The 21,785-nt window shown below is 31.9% G+C and overlaps 1 protein-coding gene and 1 long non-coding RNA gene across 7 annotated transcripts in view; one reads left to right on the top strand and one right to left on the bottom strand.

Annotated features, from left to right (window-relative positions):
* Positions 1 to 3,123: 3,123 nt before the first annotated feature.
* LOC135128467 (uncharacterized) lies at positions 3,124 to 4,228 on the bottom strand. 2 transcript variants are annotated; one of them, XR_010280413.1, is made up of 3 exons: positions 3,730 to 4,228; positions 3,541 to 3,674; positions 3,124 to 3,486 (listed from the first exon to the last, which is right to left on the bottom strand). It is a non-coding gene; the product is annotated as an uncharacterized LOC135128467 (long non-coding RNA). The 2 variants fall into 2 exon arrangements; XR_010280412.1 differs by having other exon boundaries at positions 3,541 to 4,228.
* A 1,688-nt stretch (positions 4,229 to 5,916) lies between these two features.
* LOC135128152 (band 3 anion transport protein) overlaps positions 5,917 to 21,785 on the top strand; it is a 117,866-nt gene continuing 101,997 nt past the window's right edge. Inside the window, exon 1 of one of the 5 annotated variants that reach the window (XM_064055037.1) lies at positions 5,917 to 6,239. The gene's annotated coding sequence lies outside the window, so the exon portion shown is untranslated. Of the gene's footprint in view, positions 6,240 to 11,854; positions 11,920 to 18,999; positions 19,163 to 20,195; positions 20,260 to 21,785 lie in introns of those variants that run through there. The other 4 variants (XM_064055042.1, XM_064055039.1, XM_064055038.1 and 1 more) reach the window with 4 other exon arrangements.

Here is a 21,785-nt window from a genome sequence, read left to right as displayed (position 1 = left end):
TTTCAGTTTTTATTTAGAAAGAATGAGCTAAGAAGTACTTGAACAGTCATGCCAAATTTTATTTTTCTCGACGTTTTACAGCGTGTACAATGCAAATATAGTCCATTATTGTAACAGGAAAGAAAAGAAAATGTTAATTATACTTTAAAATTGTTGCATACTTATATGGTAAAGGAGCAGCTAAAAGTTGTATACCTAGTCATCTCCACCGAAAAATTGATGATGCTTCAAATTTTTGTGAATTTATATTGTAAATGTTTTAATAATATATTCATATTTTTACCTTACCGGCAGAAGCTCTTAAAAAATTCTTTAAAAGTGTCAGCACATTTTATATGTATTAATTTAGTGAACTACGGAACATCAGTTAAAATTTATTCATTCATTCCTTGTAGAAAATTGATGACGTCGTTACAAAAATATAACATTCTGATAGATTGGGATTATAATGATATACAACACTTATTAGATATTTATTTCATTTTCAGTTGATTAAAAATAAGATTTGTATTTGAAAGTTGCGTGAAATAAAGAACTATCACAATTTTACGACAGTTCAAATCTTTGAGCATATGCTAAAATAACCACTTTTGGTCTTGTTGATTGTAATTTTAAAATAAAGTACTTAATTTCTACAGGTGTAATGAATCAATAATGTAACAAAGACTAATAAATAATAAATAATACATGAACTACAGCCAAATGAAAACTTGAAAAATATGGAAGAAGAATGTATGTGGTACTTCGTCTCGAACGCCCTCTATGCGGCAGTAGTTTTAAAATCACTCTTGATCCTGTGTTAGTTCGTCATGTAACTAGTAGAGGCGCACGCGCGGCTGGGGCATGAGCTAACATCACGGCTGTAGAATATAAGGTTGGTACACTACGGGAAATTTGGTGGAATAGAATATGAGGGTCGTAGGAGGCTTAGGCGAGCTTACGAACGTATCGCCATCTGTGAAATACTATTACGCACTAACATCTTTATGAATGAAATTTTTCACTACTGCAGTGCCAAATTGACAACTGACAGGCTGTCAAAACTGTCATTGTATTTCTAGTTGATGTATTATGAACTTATTGATAGAAATTACTGTTTAAATTGGTTTAACCCATTAATGCCCGAGTAATTTTTTTTTTATTATTTTGATAAAAATTAGCAAAACTTAATGCAATAGCCCTTCTAAACACAAACTAGCAAAAAAAACAACTTTTTTTTTTTGTTAACTATGTTTATTTTATCGTATGATATTTCATACGCTGGTCAAAAGAGTGTATGTGTAAAAAACTTTTATTGAAAAATTAATAAAAAAATACTACTTTTTTCACAAAATATTTATTATGGTGTGTGGTAGGCTCTAAAACAATGTGCTGGATGGAGGCCTACATTGCACTTAACACATACAAACTTAGCACATTTCCCACAAAAGCCGCATTTTCGTTGAGTACTGTTGCTATCTACCAGGTGATCCACGCCATCGAATCTAATTTCGGGCAAAACGGCTCTAGTACATTTTGGTTTTGGTCCACCCAAATGTGGAGGCGATGAAAGCAAAGCTAAAACTATTCTGCGAACGAATTCTAGTAAACCAACTTTTGGATGTGCAAATCTATACAGCATCCACATATTTACAACTGCTCCGTTAAAAAAAAATCTTACATATGGCCAATACCACTTTTTGGAACGTATGCGAATGCGATATAAGCCTCTCATTTTATCAAACAAATCAACTCCCCCCATTCCTTGGTTATATATGCTGACCAAAGATGGTTGTTCAATTGACACTGTACTTTTATCCTTTCTAGACCATCGCTTGCACGAACCCTTAGATAAGCATATGTCATTGTTGATTAGGTTTGTTGCTATATTAACTTGATTATTATCATGCCATCTCACCAGTGTAATACTACCTTCCTTTTCTTGTAACACATAAGAACTTCCACGTTTTTCTTTCTTCAGATCTTTGAGAGGCGCTTTATCAATTCTGTCTGCTCGAATTGTACCAACGCAATTTATATCATAAGCTCGAAGATTATGGAGCAATGAAAGGGAATTAAAAAAGTTATCTAGATAAACCGTAAAAAAAAACTGTCTTACCTTCTACCGCCCAAGGTATGATTTTTCATACGCAAGCTATTGAATTCAATTTTAGGTAAAAAAAAATGCAAAACATGTGAAAAAAAATCATAAACAAAATCTACAGACTTCATTTTATATATATCGCAAGAAACATGCATGGATTTTTCTCTTGTAGAAAAAATAAAAAATTGTAAACTTACCTCTTACTCATTCTGCAAAAAATGAAGGACACCGTTTTGCAAAAACCAATATGATAATGTAACTTTGTTTTAAACAATCTCCAATGAATAAGCACTCGAAAGACCATTAAAAAAGGTAGAGTTTGATATATTTCAAAAGCCGGTAAGTTGTCTTTTGTTTTAAGTACCTAACCTCAAACAGTCCCGTTCATATGGTATGAAAAATCATACGGTGGGCAGTAATGGGTTAACGAGATCGCCAATTCAGAGAGGAACGTACATTTACTTAACAAACCTCGGAAACCGCAGGTTTGTTTGATATTTCAAGCACTATTGTTTCATGTAAACAATTATTTAAACGAGCATGTGTGGTGACCAGGTAAACACAGATTGTTTCGAAAAACAAGTACTATTTAAGAACTTTTCGGTAATTGATTACATTAGCTACTGCGATTTTGCCGAATACGTTTTTACAAAAACCTTATACAACACTAAGGCACAGTAGATCAGTAACGAAACTTCAGCAATATTTGCGGAACGGGTGTGACCTTGGGAGCCCGTTCCCGGGAAACACGAAGATTCAAATATTTCGTAGCATTCGTATGTGATTCATATAATACTAATAATAATTGTACACAAAAATAAAAATGGTTGGCATGTATTAGTGACATTGGTCATTTTTTTCTTTCTTATAAATTATTAATATATTCAAGCAAAACATTTTTATTCAATTTTGACGTTTTAAACTGCGTTTATTAAAGCCTTAACAAGTCTGACAAATAAGTTGTTATCCACAAGTGAATTGCAAAATTTTTAATTCACTCTTAATATTTTTAAATCACTCACAAAAAAATAAAAAACAACTTCAGGAACATAAACATTTTGCTTATTATTTTTAATAGTTTTCACAGAATACAATTTGTTTACAATTTTCACTAAAAGGTTGCTGCAACTAAATCAGTATTGTTTGACATATTTGTTTGGCTCTGTGAGGCGTCAATTTGGGAATTGTATAAATCCCACACCAATAGAATTCCAAAGAACGTTTCGGAAACTATTTACTACAGATTATTTCGATACAAGTGCAAGAACCAACTGTGAAACACTATTTTATTTGAAATGAAAAATTTGCTAAGGTGTTCTTTTAAACAAACTTCCACAACACATCTTCCCTGTATTCCGGCCTCTTCAACAATCATTAAGTGATGTGAGTTACCGGAAACTCACCTTGAAAGAACACAACTGTTTATGGTATGTTTGTGGGTACTCATTAATACGAACATTCTTACACCACCACTTCTGCGAAGTTTGTGTGAACTTTGCACATTCTTACGAAGTGGTACATCCTGTTTTAATTGTGTGACATTTTAAAGTTTTCAATGAAGATGTGATTTTTGGCGATTTAATGATGCCACCTAAACATTTGCAGTTTATACTCCGGTAGTGGGTAATATATTTTGTGAGTTTTACCCAATTTATGCACTGTATTCGTTAACTGGTTTGCGACTAAAAAACGAACCATACAAAAATACCATTCCACCACCCCTGCAAAGACTTTCCTCTTGATTACCTCGTCTCAGTTTTTATTAGAGTTAGAATTTTTTACACACTAAAATTTAAAAATAAATCTTGGACCGCTCAAACACGCACACAGCGAAAATTAAACTATTTCGTTTAACCTGCAGTTTGTTGACCTCTTTAGCCTGGAATTTTCTAGTATTTTTTACATGTATCGTAAGACTGTGTCGTAAGTATCTATTACTTTGTTAAAATAAATTTTACGTTTGTTTTTAACCCCATAACCCAACATCCCGTATGATTCCGTAAATAATATGACATTTCTTGTTGACAAAACCAGACAAAACGTTCACCGAAAACCTTAAAATGAAAAAGAAACTATGTTCTTCAAGGTCGGAGCACCTTTAGTGACGCCAGTGACCTCTTTATGTCGTTCCGTAAGCTCCCCATGTATTTCTTATGGAGTCAGCTGAGACTTTCATAGCCCTGACTAAGGTGACCAGACGTTCCGATTTGATGGGAACTGTACCGATTTCAATACTCTAATTCCGACTTTAAATTTCGTCCAATAAATGTTCCGATTAAAACATTTGTTCCGTGCATGTTCCGATTTTTATAAATCTGTAACGAATAAAGATAAATCCTCAGATCAAATCTACAAACATTTCTTATAACATTTGAAGAGTAGGAACGTGATCAGGGCAAGGGTGTCATACGAGAGTTTTGTAAAAACGGTTTCAGAGAAATGGCATAGTGGCTTGTGTAAACAATGATCGAAGACGCTTCCAAAATATTGAACGTTTAATATAAAAATCGTCGTCTTCGTTGATTCACTATTAAAGTCTCTCCAATTGGTTACAATCGTCCGACTTGTCAAAAGGGACAATATCAAAAGATGTCACCCCCTTCGGGAGTTACAGGAACCTGTAATTAATCCGTTTTGTCGCGCGCCAAAACAATTTGTGCTTGAATTGAATATTATCAAAATGTCCAAAAAATATTGCTGTGTGCCTGCTTGTGGGATAATCAAGGATCCTAGAGACCACAAAATAATGCACAGATTTCCTTCAAACACTGTGAACAAAAGGTTGTGGTGCAAAAAGGTTTTTAATGCTACAAGTAGTTACCCCAACATGAATTTTTTACCTAAAGGAATGTATAGCCTTTAAAACCATTTCAGATGATAATATTGCCAATAATTTATACATTTGTGGTAAACACTTTTGAGAGAAGTTGTTACTATTCAAATAAAAGACTTAAACCCGGCTCTGTTCCTACTTTGTTCCTCCATGGTTCCAAGTCACCGCTACCTGTTCCTACTTCTTCAAGCTACCCAGCAAGCACTAAACGTGATCCAGAGTGCAGCTTGATAATTCCTGAGATACATTCCGATAACAATGTAAACACCTCAAAGAAAAATTTTCCTACTGCATATCCCTTTGAAGACCATCCACACCCATGGCGTTGTGACTTTGGCACCGGTACCGAAATTTTGCCTCTTTTTCAAGTAAAAACCGAAATACATGATGTCAAATTGTGTCAAAACGTCAGACCATGACAGACATTTAGCCGACATTACAGATTCCTTTCCCTCCCGACGTATGCGCCCTCACATGTCACATTTAAAGGATTGGAGAGACTTTAATAGTGAATCAACGAAGACGACGATAAAAATCATTATTAAATGTCAAAGTTGTCATTTATGTCGGATTAATCGTGTCCTTTTGATGTGGCAAAAATTAGTGCCTCTAAATTCTGTAAGAGGGACCTCTTTGAAAAAGCGCGTCATGGCCAACTGGTACGGAAAGAAATTATTCCACCTACCGGAACGTGAATGAATGAAAGATTCTCAACCTACAATTTTGCATTTAATTGGAGGAGTAAATGTTTATATCGTGTCAAACTATAATTGTTTATCTTTTAATCCACATTCCTCCATAATTGGAATTTGCTACACTTTAAAATCATGCACATCTAGTGACCTTTATGTAATTAACATGGTGGCGGCATCTGGTGGTACGCATTAAACTATAAAAAGAATCAATCAACAGGTTACGTGGTCAGTTATCATCCTCCGTTGACTTGTTTACCAATGCACGACGTGATGTCGCTTCGGTACATTCTGGTAAAATAAACTTTCAAAAACTTGTGTTTATAACTTTGTAGGATTTATTCATTCTTCGTGCGAAAATAAGTTGATTTGAAAGTTAGAGTGAGTGCAAAATTACAGTGGTAATAATGTGATAAGTAATTTTTTAATTTAACGAGGTGGTAAAAACATGAAATGTCTACTTTAAATGATATTTCATGTTATAATGTAAAAACACTTTAAACTTGAAAAGTTAGGTTATCCTGTTAATTCTGTACGTTCTGAACATTTTTGTGTTATTATTTACCGGCCATAGTTACAATTATTAAGGTATCTACAAACAGCCGGGTAATAACCAAGGAACTTGTTAAAGGTGAGTTTTTACACACAACTTAATTGTTTTATATCAGTTTGTTCAATTTGTTTTGAATTTGTTCAGTCTGTTTTGTTTTAATTACATCCCCTATCGTTTAATGTAGAAGTAAATATACATAATCGGTATCCATATTTTTTAAACATCGTTTACACTAGAATAACACTAATAACATACTGATAAATATCATGTCAAGTATTATTTATCGCACGGAGCGCAGGATTTGATATTGAGTTCCACATCCCACATTTCCGTTTTAAATGTAGGATTTTGTTGGTTTAGATTAATATGGCAAGTGTGGTTAATTTATGTACATAAAACTTTTTTTTTGAGATAAATGATATTCTATGATTTTGAAAATTGCTTGTTAGTTTCGTAGCTCTTTTACTACAATTATATTTTCGCTTGAGTCATAAATTTAGACCACGTTTAACTTCCACTACAGTTATTTACAGAAATGAGTTTTTGATGATGATAAATCGAGTCTATTACAATAAGCATTGCATCATTTTTCTCCCTAAGATTTAAAAGTATCAATTTTTTTGTTTTATCACTTGAATTTTTTATTCAGATCACAAAAACGTGGGTATTGCGAATTTATAGGTCGATTCTGTAACAATCAGTTAACATTATGTTATTTTAAATTTCTGTTATTAAAATTGCTATGTTATCAGGACGTTAACATAAAACAAGAAATGTCGTATTCTGTAAACCGTTATGTTAGTACCTAAATAACAGATGTGTCATTTGTCCGAAAATGTTATTTTTCGAAGTAATGACACCATTTTCATCATCTGTCACTGTCAAACAAATACAGCACGAAAATGTGTTTTTTCATAATATTTTTGCTTAGTAGATATTATCGCTTCTGCTGTCGTTGGGAACTAGATCCAGACAGGCATTAAAATTTCACTAATTAGGTGACAAATTTAAGTCATGACCCTGCTAACCGATGACTGACTCATGGCAACAGAAGAAGACATTTTTACGCAGTGTTGGTATGGAGCCATGGCCTAAAAAGTTCAATGTGGCTAAAATTTTTAAGTATTCCGGAATAGCACTGGCACGTAGATTTCCCAAATGAAGTTGCAACCTCTTCAGTAAGAAACGGGTCATATTTTTGCTAAAATGAAAGGACTTTCTAAATTCCGTCTTTGTTAAATTTTCAAAGGAATTTTGATTGTCGCGAAGCTCCCTCAGCCGAATTCTCATTCTGTACATATAATACATGTACTGTTATATTTTTAGTAATAGTATGATATGAAAGACCTACCGTTGAATTTCGTCTTCTAATAAGTAACCGAAGACGGGTAGAAAATCATCCACTTCTGTCATTTTACTTCTTTTGCCACCTCAGTCAAATTTGTGATATTATTAATTAATAAACCTCAAAATAACCGCATTATGTTAATAACATTGACTCAAATGTCTCTGTTATTTTACAGAGTATTTTAATAACATAATGTTATTAACATAACAGAAAGAACCTTAGCGAATTGCAATTTATGTTAAATATGTTATTACATAGCAACAACAGAATGTTAGCTGTGTTTACATAGTGATAACAGAATGTTATTAACATAACAAGTTACAGAATCGATCTATTAAACTACTATATTTTCGGGTGGAAAACAAATTCGTTTGTAATTTCCATGTTTACGAATATTAATAATACCTGTTTGATGATTCACATTAAATTGTCGCTCTTATTTACCAGTTAATATTTTATAAACATAAATCTGAAAGTGGTACAAATGTTTAATATCAGGGTTGATAATAAATTACTTTTTTTTTAATTAAAGATACGTACAGTCGCGGCCATAGGAAACTGGACTACTTTGACATAACAAAGTTTTAGTTGTTATTTTTATTAAATTATCATAATAGCAATTTGAAAGTACCGTCACGAGCAAAAAATTCTGGTCGTCAATGTCACTGTCTGCCATTTAATTCTGTCTAAAAAAATGACATTCAAGACTTGAGATTTGAAAAACGGGTCAGTGACTATGTAAAAATTATTTGTTTTTTTAAACTCTAAATTTTTTTTTAATTTTGAAGCTCGTGTCAAACCCTAGTGGTCCAATTTTTCATAGCCGCTGCTGTGCCATTTATTGAATTATGTTGGTCGACGTATCCAATTCCAAACAAGCTAAATAATTCACATTTGGTATCATAAAACTACACAAACTTATAAGTCAACGTGTGCAAATTTAATATAAACCAACAAAAATAAAGAAAGTTGTTTTATCTGTCAAGAATTTAATTTTAACGTGAGCCATTCGATCAAGTTACAGGGTTGGTATAACATTAAAAGCGAGACCTAAGCTCGTATCATATCTCAAATCTCATAAAGTGAAGTTTCTACATTAATATGTCCTCCGTGGTTTATGTTTCGTCTAACAGTGGGCAGATCGTCTCTTGTGGCACGTGACTACTAAATATAAGCTTATTTAAAATAATATAACTTGATAATTTTTAATTTTTCAAGATAGTACTGAATTTAACGAAGTTATAGCAAAATATCGATTGTTATGGGCCGCCATAAAACAGTGCAACTTTTTTAAATTCAACAGAATTTATATGGTGATACTTCTTAAATTTCACCAGTTATAGAGGTATGTATGCATTGAATATACTGTATGTCAAAAAACTTTTAGTAAATCGTTTTAAAAAGGGTAAATATATATTTTTATAATTCAAAATGTGCATGGCACTGATAAAGCAATCGTATTTAGGTTGTATTTTGTATATCTGTAGTCTCTAACAACAAATGATTGTTATGCGACAACTGTGTAAAAGAACGGACAGAATTCTAAAGTTTGGAGACACGACAGTAAAAATTATTTCGATATCTTGCAAAATTGTAGATACAATTTTTTCCATAAAAAATGTTCAGTGCTTAAAATCTTCGTATTAAACCTAAGCTTAGCTTTAGTAAAAGTATAATGTTAATAATCAGTTATGTACTTCAATATTTTTAAGAGATTTAGTAGTATATATTGATACTAATTCGGAGCTAAACTGCGGGTCGTTTAAACTGGTTTACATATACGCAAAACCGACCTTTACTGACAGTAAACTGACAAGTTAGGGTAATGTAACTGAAATCTACAACGTAGTTTTTTACAAGCAATTGTTAAATACGGAAATTTGACCTAAAAATTTCTACTCTTGTGAGACCGTAACTTAGATTAAAAAACCACAAAATTTGTTCGCAGAGTCAGAATTAAGTAATAATTTTTATCTATCAATATAATAATAAGTAGACAAATTTATTAAAAAAAAAAAAACATCGAATTTTATTCAAAATTTTCTTAAGTGGAGAAATTAAAAAAAAAGTCGGAATTTTATTCACAATTTTCTTAAGCCAAGCACCCGTCGGTTGCATCCAGCAATGTACTTTCAAAAACTGTGAAAAATTATTTCGTAATTAGCACAATCATTATCTTTTAAGAAACCCGCCAACACTTTGCGATTTTTGTGTTCGCTACTTACAAACTAAAAACTATCATTTAGCAAAAATTTTGTTAAAAATGTTCTACCAAAGATATTAAAAAATGTGTTTTCACATTCGATGCATTTAATTTTTTAATAATCCATATTGACATGCTTTAGGTGCCTCCAAATTCAATAGACAACTATTGAATTTCGACACACCTAAATTAAAGTCCAATAGTAGTTTACAAAAACTATTATTTGAATCGAGAGAGCTAGAAATATGGATACTATTTAAAGTACACGGGATATTGGATAAATGCGGAATGATCAAAAATGACTGGGTCTGTTGGTACTTTTTAAACAAAAATGGGAACCTTTCGTGCGTTTAAGTATGTTGACGTAACGGAAGTAATTGCGTGATGCGATAAATTTAGGTTATGTTTTGGATACATTTTGCAAATTAAAAATATCAACAATCTGTCGATCTTGACAGCTGACAACCGGAAATTATGGAAAACATCATGATACCAATTTCAAACAAAAATCCAGGAGTGCCAACAGACTCAAGTCAATTCCAATTCTGATCACGCGGTATGATTAAAAAAGTAACATGTTTGCGAACTCTGTGGATGTCGCATAACAATATGGTTAGCGCTTTCATGTTTTCCTATTATTGTGGTGTGTTAAATCATAAACGAAACAAAAATCTGCAAAGTTTTTGCACCGAACTTTTATCGCCCCGGAATAATCGATACCTGATTGCCTGTTTCAGAAGCCAGAAAAGTTCGCTGCAAATAAGTTTATAGTTTATTTTTACTTTTCTAGACACATTGCATATGAAAATATGAACTAAACGATAACTGGTAATTTTTCTGAACCTAAATGTTTTGACAAGCTTTTGATTAATCGTTGTTTGAAAAAAGTCGTTTACATATTTAAATTGGAATATATGTATATTTATGCACATATTATTTTGTAAGATGTTTTTTTTTTGGTGACGTAAAAATTGCAGTAAGTGACTGCCTTGCCAAAATGTTGTGAAAATTAAATTAAGTGAAATAACTGGGTTCATGTACTAATTTTGTGAGACATGCTGTATAGACATTAAAAAATAAAGAGAGAGCAAAACAAATTTCATTTTTTAACAGAATTTTAAAATAATTCGATGTGGAAAAACGTTTTAATTCGTGGTTAATGTATGGCCATTATCGTATTAATATTTTCGAGAGCACATAAAATAAAACCGATAATAATAGATCTTGTTGATTCAGTAATTTTAGGCATAAACATATTTACAAAAGTGTCGTATTAGATACGTGGTTATTTTTGTTATTATAAAACCACTGTTACAAATGATCAATCCGTTACTATTGTACATACATTTTATTACAATGAACTAACCTTATGCAAGCTCAAGGAGAACTTCATTGTCTCAGATCGTGGCGATGAAAATTCAGGTTAGGTTAGGTCAAACACCTCAAATGTTATGTATATGGTGCTTCTGGTGTAGTTTGTTACACAATCACTTTTTTTGCAGATCCAATTAAACTGTTAAAGGCAACACTGCGAATTTTTATGCCTTGATGCCTAGGTCAAACTTAATCATGTAGCGGCTGGTCTTGTTTCGGAGAAGTTTTTAAAGGTGCATTAAAGCAAAACTTTTTTCATTTAATTATTTGGGAATTACAATTGCGTACTAAAACTGAAGGACTTTTTTTATCGAATAGCTTGTAGGTCGAAACAAAATCTGTAACGTTATCAAAAGTTCGTTTTGCTCTTTTAGATCTAACAGGTGTCGGACGAATAATCTGTAAAACCGTTCAAAATATGAAAAGGGTTATTAAAATACATATAAGATGCTTCCACTTAGTTCTACAGAAAGTGGTCGACAATAAAAATAAATTGGAGTTCTTTAACTTGGCAACAAAGAGAGCCTTATTCTGATGGAACAGGAATGTTTCTCATTCCACATCTAACCTATCTGTGTTACAGAATAATGCCCAATTTTGCAATATGTCCTTGATATTTTAATTTCATTCAGTTGAAAGAAATGCAAATTCTGTGGTGCCGAAAGTTGTAAGGACAGGGTTTTATGATGGACGATAATTTATTGAGCCCGAACCTATAACAAGAACCGTCAGTTTTCGTTTTACAACGGAGCTGTTCGTAATGATGGCAATAGTGTGCGCACCTAGCTGTGCATGTACAGGGTGTAATTGAACGCGCAGCTATATTTCAGCAGGTAAATCGTTAAGTTTGTTGTAAATGTATAAAAAAAAAGGTTAAGTTCACATTATCCTAATTTCATAAATTTTTTATATCTTGAGTGCGCTTTATAATTTGAAATTTTGTTAATACTGAATTGTGACGTTTCCGGAATGGGAATATATTTATTATTCGTTGTTATAAAAAGAATAAAATACTTAGTTCGGTGTAAACGCCAACACATGCCGATGTACAAGATGACCATTTGAAGATTAAATTAGTCTTGTATTTGTAGAGTAAAGAATAGTAAGATGATTCTTTGATTATTGTTGTTGACAACGTTACTAAATAGAACTTTTGACTCTTTTGTTAAAATACTTACTTAGTGTAGAATGTGTGTTGGCAAAACTCATTTAGCCTGACGTAGTTACAAAGTTCCAACGAGCACCATTAAAATTTCTTATAAATTGTGAACTAAAAAGTGTTTGCAGTCCAGAATATAAGTTTAGCTTTTAAGGGAAAAATTTTTGGTGTGAATTATTTGGATCGATTTTTGCTTTCTTTCTTCTTTAATTACAAGAAATTACACTTTCATTACTTCATTTAGCGTTTCGTGCACTTAATTCGCACAATTTCAACCATGGATATTCTGCGTTTCCTGGAATTACGGGAATACGTGTTAAATGAGTCTTTTGACCAATAGAAAACTCAAAAGGATGTACTAAAGTACATTTGACGAATTAACAGAAAAAACAAAACGTGCTGATAAAAGAAATATAGATAAAAACTATCAATAATCAACCATGACATAAATATAATAAATAAGTATACTAAACTATTTATACATAATTATTATGTATTACTAAAAATAATAGCGTTTTTTGTGTCGTATATCAACCATATCCTGCTTTAATCTACAGCGACTTGAGTAAGAAATAAAGTTTTTAATAAAATACCTTTTATTTTATATTTATGTGTAAGATTTTTTAAGTGGTTTTGCGTTTCATAAATGTATGACTTTTTTTAATAGCAAATATTTTTCCGATATTCAGCATTCTTGGAAATGTGTTAAATTAAAGTAATTTTTTCGGTGGAGAACCAGATATAAGTAGTAGTAACTAAAAAATTAGTTTTTAATCGATAATAATTATTGACATGTAGCATATTTATTTACTTACGTGCGATGACAATGAAGCTTTTTTGTCACTTTTATTTTCTGAGCATAAACTTTTTTTAATTGTGACTAGTACTTCAGAGACAAGGGAAGTTCTGTCTGATAACCAGACTTAGGCATCGCGGAAGTGATGCTCATTACCGTCCGATCGCCCGCGCTATTGCAGTCGTGGCCTGCAACTTCGGGAATCCTTAATAACAATTACTACTTTTTCTAGGTTTTCTTCAGTTATACGAGTTCTCCTAGATGTTAAAATACTTTAAAAATTAAAGATGACTGTTCAACCTCACAATTTTCGTGATGATCTTGATCAGGTAAACCCTGAATTGCATCAAACGCCACTGAGGTTGAGCATTTTTAAGTGTGTTTCGTGGCTCAGAACCATCAAAAAATGTTGAAATATAGTTCAAATTCAATAAAAATCGACAAAAATACAGTTTCTAGCTAAAATTTGATGGTTTCGTTGCTCTTTCCGAGCCCGTTGGGTATCTGATTGGCTTAAAAGTACAAGAAAACACTTCAAAAGTGACGTTTCTGAAGAATTTTACCAATTTTCTTGTATCTACGAATGCCAGAATGCAGAAAATTGACCTAAACGTCTCCTTTTCCTAATCTGAGACGATTCTGCATGCTTTAAGTGTGTTTCGTGGCTCAGAACCATCAAAAAATGTTGAAATATAGTTCAAATTCAATAAAAATCGACAAAAATACAGTTTCTAGCTAAAATTTGATGGTTTCGTTGCTCTTTCCGAGCCCGTTGGGTATCTGATTGGTTTAAAAGTACAAGAAAACACTTCAAAAGTGACGTTTCTGAAGAATTTTACCAATTTTCTGGTATCTACGAACGCCAGAATGCATAAAATTGACCTAAACATCTCCTTTTCCTAATCTGAGACGATTCTGCATGCTTTAAGTGTGTTTCGTGGCTCAGAAACATAAAAAAATGTTGAAATATAGTTCAAATTCAATAAAAATCGACAAAAATACAGTTTCTAGCTAAAATTTGATGGTTTCGTTGCTCTTTCCGAGCCCGTTGGGTATCTGATTGGTTTAAAAGTACAAGAAAACACTTCAAAAGTGACGTTTCTGAAGAATTTTACCAATTTTCTGGTATCTACGAACGCCAGAATGCATAAAATTGACCTAAACATCTCCTTTTCCTAATCTGAGACGATTCTGCATGCTTTAAGTGTGTTTCGTGGCTCAGAAACATAAAAAAATGTTGAAATATAGTTCAAATTCAATAAAAATCGACAAAAATACAGTTTCTAGCTAAAATTTGATGGTTTCGTTGCTCTTTCCGAGCCCGTTGGGTATCTGATTGGTTTAAAAGTACAAGAAAACACTTCAAAAGTGACGTTTCTGAAGAATTTTACCAATTTTCTGGTATCTACGAACGCCAGAATGCATAAAATTGACCTAAACATCTCCTTTTCCTAGTCTGAGACGATTCTGCATGCTTTAAGTGTGTTTCGTGGCTCAGAACCATCAAAAAATGTTGAAATATAGTTCAAATTCAATAAAAATCGACAAAAATACAGTTTCTAGTTAAAATTTGATGGTTTCGTTGCTCTTTCCGAGCCCGTAGGGTATCTGATTGGCTTAAAAGTACAAGAAAACACTTCAAAAGTGACGTTTCTGAAGAATTTTACCAATTTTCTTGTATCTACGAACGCCAGAATGCATAAAATTTACCTAAACGTCTCCTTTTCCTAATCTGAGACGATTCTGCATGCTTTAACACTTGACCATTTTTTTACTCGGTTATATTTACGTATGTTGTAGCAACCTTATTGTTTTGATATCTGCTACTAACCTTTATCAAATAATAATTTGCATTAAGAAACTTGGAATTGAGATTGCAAGCATTTATATCATATAATAGCTTATTTATTTACTTGCAATAACTTAATAACTACATCAGGTCTTTAAAATTAAAAAAAAAATTTTAACAATCACAAAACTTATAGTATATTTTTTTACTTCCCGAGCGTAGGTTAAGGAAACATTATAATAGAAATGTGTTACGTTATGAATAACGTGCAGTGGTAAAACCCTAACAAAAATTTGTCTAATCGTCCTCGCCAACAATTTGATGACGTTATCTCGAAATTTTGCATGGTAATTGTTATAATAAATAATAATTGGAAATTTTTTTTTTTTCAGACAAATGCGTGATGATACATTTGAAACGTTATTCATTGATGTTGTGTCGGTAGCTTAATTTCTTATAGTATTCTTCTGTGGGAACGTTTTCCCCATGCATCTAGAATTTTTTCACTTAAAGGAAATGTATATGAGTCATAGTTGGCCTGGGTTGTAGACAGGAATGTTGAGATGCATTTAACGTCTTAAGAACTCTTAGCGTTCCTTCGTATACATTCTTCTATGTTTAATTTATATTCATATTTCAGAATTTCATAGTGCCAATTACATGTACAGTCGGTTGCATTAAAAACGGGACAAGGATAGACGTTTAATTGTTATTTTATATTATATTTTTCATAATGTAAGTAGTAAGTATGTCAACTGTTTTCCTGTTTTTCATACAACCAACCGTATATAATAAGATTTTATGATCTCATTCGCCCTGAATATATGTACACGTATTAATAAATCTCGATGTTCCAACTATTTTCCACACAAATTTTACAACATTCTTCCTCCTACTATAAAAACTTTGAGAAAAGTAATTTCCATAAGAAGAAAAGAATTGCAATATTTCTGGCGAAAAATGCATTCTTTAGTTTTGATGAATTTTGTATTATTTCTCAGTTTAAGAAAATCTAAATTTGTTATGATATACTATTTTGGATTGTTGCTATGGACATTGGCAAATATTTTGTAATATTCTAGTTTTAATAAAATTATTATTAATATTATTATTATTTAAACTATAAAGTAACATCGTGTACTTGTGGTTTATGTATTCTCCTTGATTTTTTACTATGGACATCCAGATTTTTGCAAATAATCCAAATTGGAACACTTTATTTGCTTACACTGTGTCTGGTATTGTCTATATTTTTTTATGTACGCTAGGTAAGTATTGTATAGGACGCCCCTGACGATTGGACGTTTCATTATTTACTTGTAATAACTTAATAACTATATCAGGTCTTTAAAATTAAAAAATTTTCGGTGGAGAACCAGATATAAGTAGTAGTAAGTAAAAAATAAGTTTTTAATCGATAATTGTTGACATGTAGCAAATTTATTTACTTACGTGCGATGACAATGAAGTTTTTTTGTCACTTTTATTTTCTGAGCCTAAACTTTTTTTAATTGTGACTAGTACTTCAGGAACAAGGGAAGTTCTGTCTGATAACCAGACTTAGGCATCGCGGAAGTGATGAAAAAAAAAAAAAAGGTTTCCCTTTCCATATCTTTATCATCTGTCTGGCGATTTTATTAGATACTACGAAATTACTGGAATGATGTTCGCGAAAACGACATTTTTAAAAAGATGTGTAGATAGTAAAACGTTAAGCAAAATTTTTGTGATCAACCTTACCTAAATTTGATGGCGTCACCTCAAAATATGTCAGATTACATGTTTCTGTACCTGTGTGATTTATTAATCCATTTCTATTTTTTAACTTGTACATGTGGATTTTTAGAAAAAATTCAAAATCGCGCAACAAAATTTTTCGATTGGTCTGAAATTTTGCACCCACTTTAAGGTTAACGTTATTTAATAATGTATCCATATCTTTTATACACATGGGTGACAAAACTTATTTTATTGTTTAAACAATAAAGGGTTTATTATTTTGCCGAAATTTTGGAAACACAGTATGGGTATTAACATCATACGATAAACAAAAACTTTTAGGAGGCAACACCTATGCGCTTGTTGTTCAGTTTGACAGTTTGGCCTACTAGAGACTTTTTTTCGATCATGCGGTACTACACTGTACGTACAGTAGCGGCCATAGAAAACTGGACCACTAGGTTTGACCCTCTCTTCCAAATTTAAAAAAATTTGAGAGTTTAATTAATGTTTTATCTAACAAACCAAACAATTTGGACAAAGTCACTGTCCCGGTTTTCAAATCAAGAGCTTACAATCAAATTATAATATTTAAAAATAATGATAAAAACTAAAAACTTTGTTATGTCAAAGTGGTCCAGTTCCCTCTAAAAATTTTAATGGAGGATCTCACTTGAAACATACCTTAACAGTATATGCTGTTTTGGCTGTATTTACTCTATAATCCACGGATACATAAAAACAAATATTATAATTTATCTAATAAGAAATTACGGTTATTTAGTTATTTGTGAACTCAGAGGGAAGTTCTGTAAAATAACTATAAACCATTTTTTTTTAAAACATTAACGTGCAGGTTTTTTAAATTGTACTGCTATCATCAAATTCATAGAAATATTACTTTTACTATACTGATGGGCAAAAAAAAACGGCCACTTTTTGTGTTACATTTTTAGATTAAATTTAATTGTGTAATTATTTGTCTCCTTTTTTTAGCTAATTTGTATATCTTGTATCCACAGTGAATGGTTCTTTAATAAAATAACGATAACTAGTTAAATTAATAATTCGTAAAATGGTTTTCCGAAATACACTGACCGGCAAAAAAAACCAGCCACTCTTAAAAATTTCGCAAAAGCGCTTTAAAAATTATTAATTTAACTAGTGATCGTTATTTTATTAAAGAACCATTGACTATTGACACATGATGTACAAATTGGCAAAAAATAAGAAGGCAAATAAACAGAATTAAATTTAATTTAATTTAACAAAATAATAGAAGCAGACCAAGTACGATATTTTCTTAATTAAAACAATAAAGGAGGTAGTTGTTGTAAACAGTGTTTTTCATCATTTGATTATAAGTTTGGCAGTTAATAAACGTTTTCACGTCGTTGACTCTTACAGACGTCTCTCAAATTGTCGCTCTGATCGAGGATTGCCGTCAGGGCTATGTATATTTTCAGGGTGGCCGGTTTTTTTGCCGGTCAGTGTATTTCAGAGTGGCCGTTTTTTTGCCGTTCAGTGTATATATAACTGACATTTTCTTTTATTAACGTAACTGCGTATTAAGCTTTTACTTTTATGACAAAAAAATATTTGATTAAATTATACATAACTATGTTCATTTATGGTAGAATTTTTTGCGTCACATTTTATTTCATAACACTTAACATACCTAGATAAATATGCTTCTTGAGATAAATAAAAAAATGCACATTAGCTCTTTTTCTGACATCATATCATTTTAAGATAAAGATCATTAAGAGTACCACATTGTTCTTTTCGTAAACTAATGTGTGAGTAAGTTTTGTTAGAATGATAAAGTTTTCAGTTTTAAGGGCTTCCTCAAAGAGAAGTATACCGCTATCTTGCAATCAAATAACAATTATCTTGAGACTGCTTTTGAAACAAAAATATATATTAGTAATACTTTAATAAATCACCGATCTAAATGTGGAGTCACGTTAGAATTTAAGTCAATTCGTGAAGTCATGAACGTGCAATTGTTAGTTTGCTAGCAGCATTTATGTAAAAATATGTTTTCTTCTGCATGATGATGTTGCTTATTGCAAATATTGCTCATCACTGTTATTTGGAATCTGTCAATTACCAAGGCCGCATATAATATTTGAAACGTCACCAGATACTATTGTTATCCTATTAGATAATAAATGTTAATTAATACTTCCTAATATTGACCATAAGTCAACTTTGTACTAAAAATAAAATTAATAGTTTGTCACTTTCATATTAAACAAGGTCAGTAACGAGCACAATGACATATTAAGTTCTACAAACAATTCATTAATTTCACGGAAAGCTTGTTACTATTGTATGAATGATTTTATTACGTGAAATTCAATGCCTATGGGAAGATACAGCTATCTATCTAAAGTAAACTCGAATGTATACTGTCCAGTTTAGTACACCTTCGTCAGTGACAGCGACACGTGGTTTTCGATTTGTATGTTTAACCGGAGAGACTCTGCGTGATACTTTGCTGCCTGTGTACTAGTAAAACATTTTTTAATTAAATAAAAAGCTTTATACTACAGTCATTACGTATACACACAATGTATTGATCGATGTGACATCAACCATCTATAATTGGTAAGTTTTCCGCCTTGTGCACTTTGCGTTTGGAAACAGCCTGTTGCCATGAAAGAATCGATAGTCGATAGTCTTAACTCGGATATTTATGATGTTGATAGTTTTTCACTTTTTCCTCTTTTTTATAAATATTAGTGTTTACAGCACTCATTCATCTATCGATATTTCTGGCGTTTAAAAGAAATTGAATTGTTATGATTTGATTAAATTTTTTGATATTGTATCGAAAGAAATGTTTTTACCTTGGCTTTAATTTTAGAACGTGTTTGAAATATCCAGAATTCATCATCGATACGTTCAACTTATCGCGCATTACGTGAAAATGTTTATCAACAATGTGGTGCGTTATCGTGCAATTTTTCATTAAACATCCAGGTAATAATCGATAATGTCATAATTGTGTTTTTTAAGTTATATCATAACATTTAGATTACGCAAATCGCACAGTAAATTTGGTGGAACATTACAACGAATTCATCCGCATCAAACATGTAAAGTCCTTTGTGAGACTTAGGAATTCTTAGAGATGTGTTCTACGATCAGAATTTAAACTTCTTAGTTTGCAACATCTATTTTTCCTGTCACAGTTATTAGCAACGACGTTAAAATTTCCTTTCCAGGCAACACAATTTGTTTTCTGTAGGTGTATCATTAATGTATGTTATTGCGGAATGTTATAATTATTGTTCAGGTTAAAATTCTTTCGCTGTATCGAGTTGGACGAAGTTGTTGCATGATAAAAAACGTAATCAAGTTTTCGCTATCTTGTTTTTAAATGTTTGCCTTTATATTATCTCCAATAATAATTTATTAAGAGAACCACAAATAGCGTCTTATGTAATAATCAACTGGTTGCAGTCTGTAATTCGAACGTGAATTTCAGATACCTAAAGCTCGATTTAAATCTCGACCATGTCTGCGCAACGTTAAACTGTTATTAATTTTTCTGACGTTATTTTACGACTCAGCGAACGGTGTGTGGTAGTCTGAATGTGTTAATGTTTGTGAAAACGATTTTTCTTAAGGGATTTTTTAAAAAGATTAATCAAATTAAAAATAATTATAAGAACAACTCAAGCATCGGTGTGTTACTCCAGGTATTGTATTATATTTTATATTTGCTATTAATACCTTCTTATGAACAAATTTAACTTCTTGTGTGTTCTACCGTGTCATTTTTGTTCAATATAAATTGATTTTCATTATGAAACATTAGCCACTGTTGTCAGATACATTCTGAACAGTTTTTAAGTTTTAGTAATCGAGTCCATCGAACGACTGGTTGCTTTCATATTTTCTCGATCGGTTATGATCCCTAGAGTACGAAAAAATGGGTCCCCCGTTTCTTGTCTGTCTATCTGTCTGTCAGTCGGTCGTCTGTGTCAATTTTTATTAAACAGATCTTCGAAATTACTAGACCAATTTTTGTCAAATTTTATATCTGTATTATGAATATCATGTAGATGCTAAAACGCTAACCAAACCTTGTCTAGTGATACACACCAATAATGTGATAACGTCATCTCAAAATTGTACATAGTAAATGGGTTTTAAATTGTATAAAATAACATAGTCCTACACGTGTTGTTTATGAATCCGCGTTGAGTTTTTACACGAAACGTCCAGTTTTTTTTGGAAAAGAAATCAATTTACAATACAATTTTTGTCGAAATAGTCTTCGACCAGGTCAAAGCAATGGCGTTTACAGAATTTCAATATTTCTCTCAGTTTTCAAGGTATAAGGCCGCGGTGTCTTATCAGGTCCACTGTAATAAAACCATTCAAGTTCGTCATTACAATAAATATTGAGAAATAAAAATTGCATGTAATACCAACTTACAAGAGATGTTTCTAAAATTCAGGGAATCGCTTTGTCAGTGTTTCAATGAATTATTCACAAACAGCTATCATTTCACTGTTGTGGAAATAGGGCATTAAGACGTTTGAAACAGTTGAAGAACTGGATGGCGGCTCTGCCGAATCTCAAAGTACTGTGCATTATTGAGTTGATAAATTCAAAGCTGAAAGAACGTCTTTAGATTGTTAATAAATAATAACGCAAACAGGTGAATAATTAATTATTCGTGATCGAGCTCTGCGACAAGTGGAGGATCTGTTAGGTGCCTTGGCGGCTGGAAATAAAACAAAAAGTAAACAGAGTTGATATTTGGTAACAACTTACAGACCTAGAGATATGTTTTGATAACGAATAGTAATAACTAGTGAGATGTGAATTCTGTACCAGTCCAGAAAACAGTCAATCTAAAGAATGTGCGGACCCGATAAAAGCACGTGCACTTCTGTATCCTGGAAAAGTAACGAATGATTACGGTTTTCTGGGATTGCGGTGAATAATTGTCGTAGATTATCTACTACAGGGAACCACAATCAATGCCAAGTATTATTTTAAACTTTTGCCTGGTCCTGGTACTGTATTGTAAGTACTGCCGCTTTGAAATCTGCATAGATTTCAAAACTGTAGTCAGGTAAATAGTTGTTTACTGGACGGAAAAACAAGAAATGTTTATAAAATAATTGCATCGTGCAGACGTCTTATTAGAAACTAAAGTCAGCGTATAGCGACTACTAATTCAAATTTTACTGCGTAATTCCTAGAACTGAT

The sequence above is a fragment of the Zophobas morio genome, unplaced genomic scaffold (genome assembly GCF_036711695.1).
Source record: "Zophobas morio isolate AGI-343-1 ecotype UQ-CSIRO unplaced genomic scaffold, CSIRO_AGI_Zmor_V1 ptg000012l, whole genome shotgun sequence".
NCBI classification, from domain to species: Eukaryota; Metazoa; Arthropoda; class Insecta; order Coleoptera; family Tenebrionidae; genus Zophobas; species Zophobas morio.
This window is presented reverse-complemented; position numbering and strand designations above follow the sequence as displayed.